Source organism: Amborella trichopoda, chromosome 1, assembly GCF_054954075.1.
Source record: "Amborella trichopoda isolate Santa Cruz 75 chromosome 1, AtrichopodaSantaCruz75HAP2 v2.0, whole genome shotgun sequence".
NCBI lineage: Eukaryota > Viridiplantae > Streptophyta > Magnoliopsida > Amborellales > Amborellaceae > Amborella > Amborella trichopoda.
The window spans coordinates 24613398-24628934 of NC_142336.1; the positions used below are offsets into that span (position 1 = coordinate 24613398).

Below are 15537 nucleotides of genomic sequence, written 5' to 3' on the forward strand. Positions count from 1 at the left end.
ATTCAAAGTTGTTAACCAACAATGCCACATCGCCTAATGTGATTTATTAGTTTCTATAATAATATATATTCAATCGTCTTGTTTAAATAATTTTTTATGGGAATTATCCCACCTCAAAAGATGAAGGTCGTTTTTTTCTCTATAAAGTCATGTGTACTAGATATTCAATTGTGCGTGTGGAAAAACGAGGGAGCAAACATGCGATTTCTGATTTTTTCAGAAAACCGGCTCGGAAGCAGACGTTTCCCTAATCGAACCGAACGCGTCTCAACGTTCGTCGTGGTTTGGATTATATACGAAAAACGTATAGTAATCCTCATGACTACATTTAATTCGTGAACTTGAGTAACTATACTTGCTTCCTTTTATATACTTGCTTTCCGTCATTTCTATGGTTTAGGTTTTCGTTTTCAATCTCCAAATGTGACTCTGCCATTTCTAGGGTTTAGGTTTTCGTTTTCCGTCTCCAAATGTGACCCTGTGGTGCGGTGCAGGCGTGCTCCTTGTTTCATTTTCCCCTCTCTCTCTCACAGGAGTGGTCATAAGTTCTTGTTTCGATCTCTCTCTCTGTTTTTTTTTATTGTGTTCATCACATCATAGAGATGCCGTGAGGAGGAAGCATCAGGTTCTTGAGTGTAGGGTTTCTTTCCGTTACACAAAAAGATGAGAGATATTTACTTAATGGTTCGTATTCTCTGAGCATCTTCTCTGATTCTCTTAGTAATAGAACATAGCTTGGGGTCTGTAACGGCATTGGAACTACTAAAGTTTTGACCCTTTTCCAGCCCCTTTCCGATGATTAATCCATACTTTGTTTTAATTAATGACTAATTAGTAGTTTACTGTCTTTCTATTTTTTGAGGGATTCTGATAATTATAACCGATTTATTTTATTTGTATATTTAAGGTTTTGTTCCACTTGTGAAATGACAATTTTGTGTTATTGTCATCATTGTTGATAACTTGATATTTTTACATATTTAAGGTTTTGATGTGTATTAAAACAAACCATGAGAAATTTTAGCTCAAATTCATGCTCACTAGTGTAAGATATTGATGTTCTTCTGCAGTGATGAGATGGATATTTGTTTCTTTTGAATTTGATTTATGAAGAATTAGTTTGTTGAATGTTTTTTCGATTTTATCTCAAAACTAGAAGATTCTACTCATTGCTTTCTGAGAAAATTTCTCATGAAGGACCTATGGAGGAAGTGACCCCGTGATCTTTCGACAAGTTTGCCTTCAGAAATTGAAGAAACAGAAATGTTATGTTCTGGGAAGTGAGATTTCTGGCCTGGAATTGATTCCAGGCTGCATGTCTCAAGGTTCTAACAATAAACATAATTCAATTCGTGTTTCCCCCGAGTTTTGTCATCTAATTTTATTTTAGTTTTCTCCACAAGTGTTTGTCTGAAAATTTATTAATTTTGAAGTTTCAAAATTTGATGGGTTTTGACGCGAAGGCCCCAGCAGAGAGGCAGACTGTTGAATGAGTGAGGTCTCTCTAACCTCATGACCTTCGCATATTGAATTGTGATGGGCCATTTTCGTTAGATGCATGGAAACCTGTCACTGCATCTGTAGTCATGGCTTACACCTTATATAATGGTGCCCCACCATTCTGGTCTTCTGCATCCTCCTTTTTTTTTTGTTTATATTATCTTTTTTTTTCTTTCAGATTTCTTGAGCTTCTTATCGGTCTTTACATCTTTTTTTTTCAAATCATTTTTGAATCAGGTAACATTTTTAATAGTTTTGAAACCATTTATCTTTAGTACAAAGATCTCGCCTTTCTTAGATGTCGAATTCGATGGCTTTGGGTGTCTTAAAGTCCGAGAAAATTTCTTTTAAATTTTGAGTCTAGTTAATGATGCACCTACCTGATTTAGAATTTGACTGACAATAGTGATTGTGATATCTTTGTATTATAAATAATTTGTACTATAAATAAATGGTCTTTTACTGTAATATATATCCATGCATTTTATTCAAAATTCTTTGTTTTTTTTTGAAAGATGTATAATGCCTTTGACATGCAGTCAGATGTGCAGCTACATCAACCTTAGAGAGTCATGGTTGATGGAGTGTATATTGTACATTCATATGAAATGGTCCTTACAAAGATGACCCTATTTAGGGGTTATTTTGATGATCTTGCCCTACGTTTCTTTCACTTCTTTAAAAGCCTGGTTCCATGTTATTATTTGTCCTATTTATCGTCTACCGGTATGATTACAAGTGAGGCGGCAGCTGGACAACTATTTTTCCCAAAATATAGAAGTGAATTTGGCCATAAAAATAAAATAAAAATAAATAAGTGAAGATATTGGTCAAATATTAAAGTTAAGAATGGGTGATTTGGCCAAATTTTAGGAAAATTTTAAAATATAGAGAAAATAGAGAACTACGGAGGATTTTAATGAATGTCAAGATTTTTGAGATATAACTGGGGTTTATATTAAGTGGGTAGAGTGAATTGACGACAAATCATAAAAGAGTTTGAAATTTTAACAAAAACTTGGTTAAGAATTCCAGTAGAGTTGGCTAGTCGTACCAGTCCCACCGGTTTTGACCGATTTTATGATATTTTTTATTGTTGATTTATGTAGACTAACTCGAAATCCTAATTTATCTTTCTAGCCTCTTAATTTAATTTACCAAGGTCTTGGAAGGTGTTAATTTTTTTAAAATCACCGGCTGATATTGAGTTTGTCTAATTCTATAGGTTATGTATTGATTGCCTAATTCTATAGGTTATGTATTGGCCAATTTGTATCTTGTGCATTACAAATCGGTATTAATCGGTTGCTATGTATATTAATTGGTGATTTATTATAAAGATTTGCAGATTTATGCACTATTATAGTGCAAGTTTTTTTTTGTAGGTCTCTACTATTTTTTTTTTAAGCCTCTTTATCTTTTTTTCAATGTTTTGGATTGTATTATTGATCTGTTTTTTTTCTTCTCTACCTCTCTCTCTCTAGTTCTATTTGGGTTGGAAACAAGGGCCCTACCTCTCCCTGTCTCTCTCTCGTTGGGGTTGCGCACCCCAACCTCCCTATCCGTTAGGTTAGGGGCATGCTCTAACCTGAACCTCTCTCTCTCTCATGCGCTAATGTCTCTCTGTCTCTCTCTCTCTCGCATGCCCTAATGTCTCTCTCTCTCGCTTGGGGCAAGGACCTAGTATAAAAAATTAATTTCATGTATGTATATTAATATTGAAGAAGTGTGATATGAATTTAAGTCTCCTAAAAAGATTATTGCTTTAATTATTAAGAAGTGTGATATGAATTTAAGTCTCCTCAATAAAAGCTTTAATTATTAGTTCATTGAAAAAAGTATTGATTCAGGTGTCTAAAATTTTTATCTAAAACTCAAGTATGCTTATAATATCTTTTTACTTTGCTTAATTTATGTGACAATATGAAAGAATAATACATGTAAATTTTAAACCCTTTTTTTTCTTGAACTTTTTTGGGATTTCTTACCTCCATTTCATTTTGAACTCGACACTAATCGGCTGATTAAGTTGGAGTCGGTCTAACTAATCAAGGTGGGCCATAACCGACTAATTGGCTGGACGTGTTTTTTTTATAACACTGGTTTATTTCTTAGCCCATGTATTGCTGTCTTTGGAGAGCACATCATGCATTTACTCTTGTGGGCATTATTTGGGAGATTTTTATTTTTTTGAAATTTCAGGATGTCTAAATATAACTTGATTATTTTTTCAAAACCAAAAAAAAGAAAAAGATTTTGAGTTATTAAACATCTAGATCACTCCTAAGTCAATCTTGGGATGCTCTCATAGAGTACATGGATATTGTACTCATTCTTTAGTAGTAAATCTTTTTGGCATAATTTGTATAGGGAAAAGTATCTAGATCACTCCTTCTAAGTTAATATTGGGATGCCGTCATGGAGTACATGGATATTGTGCTCATTCTTGAGTAGTAAATCTTTTGGCATAATTTGTATATGGAAAATCATGGTTATAATAAAGTCAACGTTATTTTCCATTAGATATGCAGGCGCATAATTTGTATATGGAAAAGTATTGGTATAATGTCACAAGCTTTCTTGTTCATTAGATGTTGAGTCGGGTTGTTGACTAAAAATTAAAATTTAAAAAGTTCGGGTGTCTATAAGAGTGTTATTGAATAGACTAAAAGTTCTAAAAATGTTGTTGAAGTTCATGACATACCTCAAGTTATCTAATGAATTATAGAATTGTGACTTTTATGTAATAAAGACATGGTTTGAATTATGTACTTGTGACTTTCTTGTAATAAAGACAAATTGTTTGAATTATGTAATTGTGACTTTTTTGTAATAAAGACGAATAAAGATAAATAATCTTATAGTATATAATTCTTTGTACATGGTAGGAATTTTTTAATTTTTTTTTAGAGTTATAGATGTGATTGGCGAAGGAGAGACCTAAATTGCATGGTTGCCTTTGCATGTTATAGTTGTGAATGACCAAACGGAGCCCAAATGTTTTTAAACTTTCATTGTTGGAAAGATACATGTTTTACTCAAATTTTTGTTTTGGATTCACTTTAAAATGCCTTATGAATTGAAAGTTATTCTTGTGCTAAGTAGGATATGTCATTGCCTCAATTGCACAACAGATTTCTGTTGGAATATTTCCATTCTGATGAGCTTTTGAATGCTCAAAAGAGGTCCAAACGCTTCTCAACCACCTCCATTTGATAGATATGTGCGTCTAGTATAAAATTGGTTTTAGAACCGTCCCCGAATTCCCAATGGATTAAAAGTGATGACCATGTTTATGATCGCACTTAGTTTATGATCTGACGTTACTGTTTGAAATTGTAGGAAATGTGAATTGTGATATTGAAATGTGGTATTGTGATACTGAAAATGCGATATTGTGAAATTGATACTGTCATACTGTGATACTGATATTGTGATATTGCTAATGTCTTATTGTGATACTGATATTGTCATACTGTCATACTGTTATTGTCATATTGTGATATTGTTACTGTCATATTGTGATATTGTTACTGTTACTGTCATATTGTGATACTGTTACTGTCAATTGTGATACTGCTATTGCCATACTGCTACTATCATATTGAGATACTGATATTGTCATAATGTGACACTGATACTGTGATATTGTAATGCTGATATTGTGATACTGGAAATGTGATAAAGTGATATTGGGATACTAATGTGATACTGACCACTACGCAATGCGGCACTCCTTGGTAGTGGGTACGGTTATACTGTTTTACACTGTTATACTGATATTGTGATATTGGAATTGCGATAATGTGATACTGGGATACTGATGTGATACTGACCACTACGCAATGAGGCACCAATTGGTAATGGGTATTGTTATATTGTTTTACACTATGTTACTGATACTGTAAGCCATACTGATGCTGACGACTACACAATGGGCCACCCATTGGTAGTGGGTACTGTGAAATTGCTTTATATTGTGTTACTGTGATACTAACCACTACGTAATGGGACAACCATTGGTAGTAAGTAATGTGATATTCTTTATATTGGGAGATGCTGTGCCTTTGACCACCATACAATGGGTCACATGTTGGTGGTTGGATACTGCTCTATCGGCTATTGATTTGACTGTACCTCGACCCTAATGATAGGAATGAGGTCGGGAAGTGAAACTAGATAATAGGGTAGGTCACTCCCTTTCCCAATTATTATGGGCACTACGCATTGGGACACCCAATGGTAGTGTAATGCCTTCTCACTAGAAGGGCATAAGGAGTAGGTCGTGTCTTGCAAGGTTACTGCTAAAGAATACCCCAAAGCGTGTAGGGGATGTGTGTGAGGGCATTACGAAGTGAGACATTCACTTGTCATTGTCTTTCCTCTCGAATGAGGGTAGATGTTTCAAGCTACAAGATTGGCTTGACCTAATCGGTGGAACTTCTATTTCAAGAGTAGGTTTCATTATCTTTTATTATGTAAAACTGTGATATGTCAGCTTTACTGTTCTGTTTAAGATGAAATGATGTATAACTTATGCACTGTATGTTCTTGATAATTGAACTGCATTTATTTTTATATTATTAAAGTATTGAAGGCATAATAGAGGAAGCTTTTTTTGATATCTTTGTAAATTAGTGAGCACTGTTATCTGCTATCACCGGTTATAAAGTTGGAATGCATTGGTGTAGATTTGTTTACTGGGTTGTTAGCTCATTCCATTTCCTTCTCATGATTGTAGAGTGATACCTGAAAATCGAGCAGCTGATCTGTGTGTTGGGCGGGTGAAGCTTGAAGTTCGGTGGAGTTGCTCTAAGAAGCTTTTCATAATATGTATTTGGTGGCTACGCCACTATGATGTTTCTGTATTTTTGTGGGCTAGTAGTGCTTTGAATCGATTGTAAAGAATTTTGGTGAATGGATGTATAAATGGATATGACTTTGTTTTGAATTAAGAACATTCATGATGAATGGATTTTAGTTTTATTTTGTGGTTTGCTCTTGATTTCGTCTCTATATGCATTGAGCCACTCCCACCTGAGTAGTGTACGCCACATCATGTCGTGATCCCACATTCTGTCGCCTTTCGACATGTAGGGGTGGGGTCGTGACAGTTTATGGTATCAGAGCAGTCAAGATAGGATTCTTGGCCTATGAAGGTTTAGAATTGTCTATAGGATAGGTCTTGGATAGGCTAGTAACTGGGTGCTTATGGTTTAGGTTGAAGATGCTGAGGACTCGTGCCAACAATGCAAGTTCAAACAACGAGAACACCGAGGCCTTCGGTGAATTCTTTAGAACTCTAGGGGCCATGACACAAATGATGAGGGAATCAATATTGGCCCCGTCTACCCCATCCACTGACCAGAGCGATAGTAGTTTGATAAAGAGGTTTTAGAGGCAGGCACCTCCGACTTTTGTAGGGCAACTTTTGTAGGGCAAGGGGAGTAGAAAAAGCAGAGAGATGGAGAAGACATGTGGAGAAGATCTGAGAAGACATGTGGAGAAGATCTTTGAAGTGTTAAACTGTACAGATGAAGAAAAAGTTACACTGGGCACATTCATGCTTGAAGGAGAAGCTGAGCACTAGTGGAGCTCAGTAAAGCAGTCATGGGAGAGATTAGAAACTATAGCCACTTGGGAGAATTTTTTGGAGGCTTTTTACGAAAAGTATTTTCTTGACTCTGTAAGGGAAAGAAAAGAAGTGGAATTCACAGGGCTGTAGCAAGGAAAGATGACTGTGGAGCAGTATGCAGCAAAATTTGTTGAGCTCTCAAGATACGTGCCGCATATTGTTGATACTGAGGCGTGAAAAACAAGTAAATTTGAGAGCGGCCTATTTGTTGAGCTCTCAAGATACGCACCATATATTGTTGATACCGAGGTGCGAAAAACAAGTAAATTTGAGAGGGGCCTTTGACTCGATATATGAGGGAGGGTAATTTCGATAAATCTCAAGACCTTCTCCCCACTGGTGGATCTTGCCTTGAAAATAGAAAGAGGTTGCGAAGATTTTCTTTTGAGGAAGGAAGGGAGATTGGGGGTCGCATAGCCTGAGGATTTTAAGAGGAAAACCCGACCACCCCCAAGGGGAAAATTTAAAAACAGGAATAATCAGGACGATATCAAGATTCAGAGGACTTTTCAAGGTGATATAAGGGGTAATGGGCACTTAGTCTACCCTCATTGTGGCCTGAGTAACCACACATTAGCCGAGTGCTTCAAGAAGACCAGGGCTTGTTTTCGATGCGGCATGCCGGGCAATTTAGTGAAGGATTGCTCGGTGAAGGGACCAGAGGACCGGCCAAGGACTCAAGGTTGAGTTTTCGCCCTAACAGAGCAAGAGGCTAAGGCGTCGACCTTTGTTATTCGAGGTACGCTTTCTGTTTACGAAATTGAAGCAAGAATTTTAATTGGCCCTGATTCTTCCCATTTTTTTATTGCACTACACTTTGCATGCCGCTTGAATGTTAAACCTGCACAACTTGATTGGACTTTGGTAGTATGCACACCTATGAGAGAATCTATAAAAACTGACATAGTGTATAAATATTGTGGGGTTGTGCGTGAGAGGCATATGTTACCTATAAACTTAATACTCCTAGACATTCTAGATTTTGATATCATTTTGGGTATGGATTGGTTATCTACACACCACACTACAGTAAACTTCCATGATAAGACTGTAACTTTTAAACGCCCGAACCAACCTGAATTGAGTTTAATGGGTATCAAGGATGTTTCCCTTTTACACATCATCTCAACGCTTCAGACTTCTCACCTGTTGGCCAAAAGATGTGTGGGATATTTGGCTTATGTAGTAGAAAATCGGAATGTCCAGTCCAAGTTAGAAGAGATACGGGTGGTGAGAGAATATCCAGATGTCTTCCCTGAAGAGTTAACCTCTTTGACCCTAGTAAGGGAGATAGAGTTTGAAATAGAGGTAGCCCCTGGTACTGCTCCCATTTCTAAAGCCCCTTACAGGATGGCCCTAGCCGAGTTCAAAGAACTAAAAGAGCAATTGCAGGAACTATTAGATAAGGGGTTCATCCGACCTAATGTATCACCATGGGGCGCACCAGTGCTGTTTGTAAAGAAGAAGGATGGGTCTTTGAGGCTATGTATTGTTTATAGACAGCTGAATCAAGTGACGGTAAAGAATAAGTACCGCTTGCCTAGAATTGATGACTTGTTTGATCAACTTCAAGGAGCTCAAGTATTTTCTAAGACTGACCTCCAGTCGGGCTACCATCAATTGTGGGTTAAGGAAGAGTATGTTTCCAAAACCGCATTCAAGACCCGGTATGGTCATTACGAATTTCTAATAATGCCGTTTGGGTTAAGCAATGCACCAGCTATCTTTATGGATTTGATGAATCGAGTTTTTAGACCTTTCCTTGATGACTTTGTGGTAGTTTTTATCGATGACATTCTAGTGTATTCGAAGAATATGACTGAGCATGAACAACATCTAAGAATGGTCATCCAGACCTTAAAGTTTGAGAAGTTATATGCCAAGTTAAGTAAGAGTGAATTTTGGCTCCCGAGAGTAGCCTTCCTCGGGCACATTGTTTCCAAGGACGGGGTTGCAGTTGACCTTTGTAAAATCGAGGTTTTACTTAAATGGGGAAGACCAACAAATGTGTCAAAAGTCTGCAACTTTCTGGGGCTAATGGGTTATTACAGACGAATTGTGGAAGGTTTCTCAAAAATAGCACTTCCCTTGACCCGCCTAACCCAGAAGGAAGTAAAGTTTGTGTAGTTTGTTGCATGAGCTAAGTTTTCAAGAGCCGAAGAAGAGACTCAGCACGGCCCTGAAACTGACCTTGCCTGAAGGAAATGAAGATTTTTTGTATATATTGATGCCTCACGCAGAGGTCTTGGATGTGTGTTGATACAGCGAGGCAAGGTCATAGCCTATGCCTCCAGACAATTAAAGAAATATGAGCAAAATTGTCCCATTTAAGATTTGGAGCTTATGACAGTAGTTTTCGCCTTGAAAATTTGGAGGCATTATTTGTATGGGACCCAGTTTAAAGTGTTCACTGACCATAAGAGCCTTAAGTATTTGTTTTCTTAAAAAGAGTTGTACATGAGGCAAAGAAGATGGATGGACTTGTTAAATGACTTATTGTACCATCAACTACCACCTGGGAAAGACAAACGTCGTAGCAGACGTCTTGAGTATGAAGCCTGTGGTATTAGTGGCTCACATGATGATCCGAGAGATGAAATTATTGAAAAATGCAGTAGAATGGCACCCGACTCTACCCCTTAGTGATGACGTAGGAATGATTTCATGTATAAGGATAGAGCCTCAGCTCTTTCAGTAAATCCGAGTGGAACAAAAAGGAGATCCTCAACTCAAAGATTCTCGAGGACATGAAATTGAAAAGAAAAAAGGATTTCACCCTGGGCAGTGACTGAATGTTAAGATTTTGTATGTGTTCCTAATGACGGGAATGTAAAAAGGGCTATCTTGGAAGAAGCACACCACTCCCGTTATACAATGCATTCAGGTAGTACGAAAATGCATCAAAATATGAAGAAGATCTTATGACGGAATAATATGAAGAGAGAAGTGGCACAATTTGTTTTTAAGTGTTTGACATGTCAGCAAGTGAAGGCCGAACATCAGAAACCTGCAGGGAAGTTACAACCCTTACCCGTGCCAGAGTGGGCAGATAACTATGGACTTTCTATTTGGCCTGCCTAGATCAGGTTCAAGACATATTAGCATTTGGGTTGTTGTGGACCGACTAACTAAGGCCACTCATTTCTTGTCGGTCGTACAACCTATACTCTGGATAAGCTGACTCAACTCTACATTAAAGAGATAGTAAGACTGCATGGGGTACCTGTTAGTATTGTGTCCGACATGGACTCTAGATTTACTTCAAGGTTTTAAAACAGTCTGCAGTTGGCCTTGGGGACCAAACTCACTGTCAGTATTGCTTTCCACCCTCAAACTGATGGACAGTCGGAAAGAACTATCCAGACGCTGAAAGATATGTTGAGGGCATGTGTTATAGATTTCAAGGGAAACTAAGATGATCATCTGCCTTTGATAGAGTTTGCTTATAACAACAGTTTCCAAACCAGTATTTAAATGACACATTTTGAGGCACTGTATAGGAGGAGGTGCAGATCACCCATATGTTAGGATGAAGTCGGTGAACGGAGACTGTTAGGGCTACAGATTGTTCAAATAACATAAGAAAAGATTGCTTTAATTTGAGAAAGGCTCAAAACAGCTCAGAGTCAGCAGAAGAGTTATGACGACAATTGGAGAAGAGATCTCAAATTTGAGGTAGGTGATCGGGTCTTTTTGAAAGTATCGCCAACTAAGGGCATTATGAGGTTTAGCAAGAGAGGGAAATTGAGTCCATAATTTATTGGACCCTTTGAAATTTTAGAAAGGATTGGAGTCGTGGCATATCAACTGGCCCTACCGTCTGAGTTGACCAATATTCATGATGTTTTTCATGTATCCCTGTTAAGGAAATATCACCCTTACTCGTCCTATATTTTAAAGTATCAACCAATCCCAATCAGGGAAGCTTTGACTTATGTTGAACAACCAATTAAGATTTTGGATAGGAGGGTTTATGTTTTACATAATAAAGAGATTTCCTTGGTCTGAGTTCTATGGCAGTATCATTCGCGAGAAGAATCAACATGGGAACGAGAAGATGAAATCCGGGATAAGTACCCTTGTTTGTTTAATTAACTAAGTCACAATTTTAAAGACAAAATATTTTTAAGGGCGTTGATGTAAGCACCAAGATTTCCCAGCTATGGAAACACAAGCAGGGGTGAAAGGGGGAGCTCAACGCCGTACATTTCAGAGTGTTATCATCGCACGTGAAGAGAGAGGAAAAGATCAGCACCGCGAGTGTAACTCCGCGCATGAAGAAAGACAGAGAGAAGTCAGCGCCATACGTGTTATCGTCGTGCGTGAAGCGAGAAGTCAGTGTCGTGTGTGTTATCGCCATGCGTGAAGAGAGAGAAGTCAGTGCAGTGTGTGTTATCGCCGCATGTGGAGAGATATAAGTCAGCGCCATGTGTGAAGAGAGAGCACCATGCATGTTATCACCGCGTGTGGAGAGAGAGAGAAGTCAGCGTCGTGTGTGTTATCGCAGCACGTGGAGAGAGAAGTCAGTGTCGTGCGTGTTATCGACACGTGTGAAGAGAGAGGGGTAGCGCCGACAGTGAAGAGAGAGGAGCACGTGCGGCTATGAGATGGTGTTACCACCGCAAGTGCTAGAAATAGAGTGAGAACGGACCGCTGGGACTGTTGAAGTAGGATGGTCCATAGGGGACTTCCTTTGTCTTTCCCCTTTAAACACATGGTGGTATTCCTTGTGCCACTTGGAGGTGGCTTGTTGCCACCTCACCTCCCCCTTCTCCTTACCCATATATCAACCCAGCTCTCTCTCTCTATCTTTTTCTCTCTCTCTCTCTCTCTCTCTCTCTCGCTCTCACAGAGCCTCTGAAGCCTTTGCTAGGAAATAGAAAAAGAGGACTGTAAGAAAGAGTTATGTTCGAAAAAAGCACTGTTGAACCAGGTAAGTGGATCCACCACCATTGCACTACTGCCATGAGAATATATGATATTGATTGTCTACAAGATGAGTCATAAAATGTGAATGTATTGAACTGATTCCTATGCCTTGTTTTACTGAAATTGGTGCTTTTGCTCTATGATAAATTTTGGTGCTGAAAAATGATTGTATGGCTTACAAATAATGTAGAAAATGTATGTTTATGTGTATATATTGTGAAAGAACAATTATTATGACGTTATTCACTAAGAATTGAAGGTTGTGGAACATGTCCTTGAGGCATGTAAAGTATTACTGTGAAATTTCAAGAACGTACATATTTTTTAAAGAGGCTTTTGAACATTAAAATGAGGTCCAATTGACCTCAAATCACTGCCATTAGAAAGATGCATGAGTTTCCTACAATCTTCATGTTTAAACTGTGTTAAGATTCCTAATGAATGAAACATCGTGTTCTAATATGTGTAGACATATCACTGTTAACAGACTGCACTGAGTTTCATCACTGTCATTACTGTTGCCATGGGTTTTTATTAACCAAATGAAATTCAAGTTTTCTCAAACCACCGCCATTTGAAAGATCTCTGAGTGAGCATAAAGTTACATATCGAAATCATTTCGAAATTCTTTTTAGATTGAAAGTAATGAAATTATTTGTGAAGGCATATCACTGTGGACAGATTTTACTAAAATTCAAAACCATCACTTTGGTTGTCGCAGACTTTTGAATGACCAAATGGAGCCCAAATGCTTTCAAAATACCATTGTTGGGAAGATATGTGTTTTTACTCGAATTTTGCTTTTGGAATCACTTTAAAATATCTTATGAATTGAAAGTTATGACTGTGCTAAGAAGAACATGTCACTGCCTCAACTACACAACAGATTTTTGATGGAATGTCTCCATTCTAATAAGCTTTTGAACGGTTAAAAGATGTCCAAACACTTCTCAACCACCTCCATTTGATAGATATGTGTGTCTAGTGTAAAATTGGTCTTGGAATCGTCCCCAAATTCTCAATGGATTGAAAGTGACGACTCTTTTATGATTGGACGTCACTGTCTGAAATTACAGGAAATATGAATTGTGATACTGAAATGTGGTACTGTGATACTGAAAATGCGATACTGTGATAATGCTATTGTTCTACTATGATACTAATATTGTCATACTGCTACTATCATACTGTGATACTGCTACTGTCCTATTGTGATACTGCTACCGTCATACTGTGATACTGCTACCGTCATATTGAGATACTGATATCGTCATAATGTGACACTGATATTGTGATAATGTAATATTGATACTATGTTATTGAAAGTGTGATAAAGTAACACTGGGATATATGTGATAATGACCACTACGAAATGGGGCACCCATTGGTAGTGGGTATTGTTATACTGCTTTACACTGTGATACTGATACTGTAAGCCATACTGAAGCTGACTACTATGCAATGGGCCACCCATTGGTAGTGGGTACTGTGATACTGCTTTATACTGTGTTATATTTTGGCGCTGACCACTACACAATGGGACACCCATTGGTAGTAGATAATGTGATATTGTTTATACTGTGAGATATTATGCCTTTCACCACCACGCAATGGGTCACCCATTAGTGGTTGGATATTGCTCTGCAGGCTACTGATTTGACTGTACCTTGACCCCAATAATGGGAATCGGGTGGGGAAGTGAAATTAGATAATAGGGTGGGTCGCTTCCCCCCCAATTGTTATGGGCACTACGCATTGGGACACCAAATGGTAGTTTAACGCCCTCTCGCTAGAAGGGCATAAAGAGAGGGTCGTGTCTTGCAAGGCCAATGCTTATCGAATACCCTTAAAGCGTGTTAAGGACATATGTGTGCATGAGGGCATTACGAAGTGGGACACCCACTTGTCATTGTCCTCCCTCCTGAACGAGGGTAGAGGTTCCAAGCTACATGATTGGCTTGACCTGATCGGTGGAACTTCTATTTCAGGAGTAGGCTTTTCTAGCTTTTACTGTGTGAAATTATGATCTGTCAGCTTTCGTGTTCTGTTTAAGATGAAATAATGTGTGATTTATGCATTGTAAGTTTTTGATAATTGAATTGCTTTTATTCTTATACTATTAAAGTACTGACGTGCATAATAGATGAAGCTTTCTTGATATCTCTGTAAGTTAGTGAGCATTGTTATCTGCTATCACCGTTTATAAAGTTGGAATGCAATGGTGTAGATCTGTATACTGGCCAGTTAGCTCATTCTGTTTCATTCCCATGATTGTAGAGTAATAGCCTTTAACCTGAAGACCGAGCAGCTGATCTGTGTGTTGGGCGGGTGAAGCATGAAGTCCAGTGGAGTTGCTCTTAGAAGCTTTTCATAGTATGTATTTGGTGGCTATGCCACTATGATGTTTCATGTAACTCTGTACTTTTGTGAGCCAGTAGTGCCTTGAATCGATTGTAAAAATTTTGGTGAATGAATGTGTAAATGGATATGACTTTGCTTTGAATTTAAGAACTGCCTTGATGAATGGATTTTAGTTTTATTTCATGGTTTGCTCTTGATTTCGTCTCTATATGCGTTGAGCCACTCCCACCTGAGTGCCGTTCTCCACCTCATGTCGTGATCCCGCACTCTGCCGCCCTCTAACATGTACGGAATGGGGTCAGGGGGCGGGGTCGTGAGATATTAATATGGTTGAACAATTTTTTCCTTCATCTCTGCTCAATATTCGTCAGCAGGAAAAGCTGGTTGATGATGTTACCATGGAGGAGATAAAAGATTGTATCTGGGGGATAAAATGTAAAGTGCATCGGACCGCGATGGCTTCACGGTGGAATTTTATAAATTTGGGTAGGAGGTACTCAAGAAGGATCTTTATCGGGCTCTTAATGACTTATTTAAGAAAGGTAAATTTGTTAAAACAAATCAATTCTGCTTTTATTTGTCGTATTATTAAAGTAGCTAGCCCTACCGTTATGAAAGATTTTTGCCCAATTGGTTTATACAATGTATTGTATAAAATCATTAGCAAAATCATCTTTAATCGCCTACGGGTAGTGCTCAATGATTTGATTGGTCCTGGACAAGCTGCTTTCTTGAAAGGTCGATTGATTACAGATAATATCCTCATGGCAAATGAACTGATATCTATATGTAAAAAAAACTCGAATAGGTCAAAATGTGTTTGCAGTTAGATTTGATGAGTACTTATAATAGAGTATTTTGGTCCGTTGCTATTGTGCGTACGAATGCTTTGGGTTTTCCAACTATTTTTATCTCTTGCGTTTATCTATGTATGTCTTCTCCTTCCTTTTCGGTGCTGCGCAATGGATCTCTTAAGGGTTATTTTAAGGGGAAAATGGGTCTTAGTCAAGGGACTCCTTTATCTCCTTATTTGTTTTTGTTGGTGATAGATTTTCTGAGTAGGTAGTTAGATTATACTATTGAGCAAGGTATGATTCCTAGGGCTTTTTCTA

General features: G+C 38.0%; 1 long non-coding RNA gene across 1 annotated transcript; it reads left to right on the plus strand.

Annotated features, from left to right (window-relative positions):
* The first annotated feature begins 358 nt into the window (after positions 1-358).
* On the plus strand, positions 359-14608 carry LOC148783755 (uncharacterized). The gene is made up of 3 exons (XR_016045937.1): positions 359-684; positions 6242-7874; positions 14342-14608. It is a non-coding gene; the product is annotated as an uncharacterized LOC148783755 (long non-coding RNA).
* Positions 14609-15537: the final 929 nt, after the last annotated feature.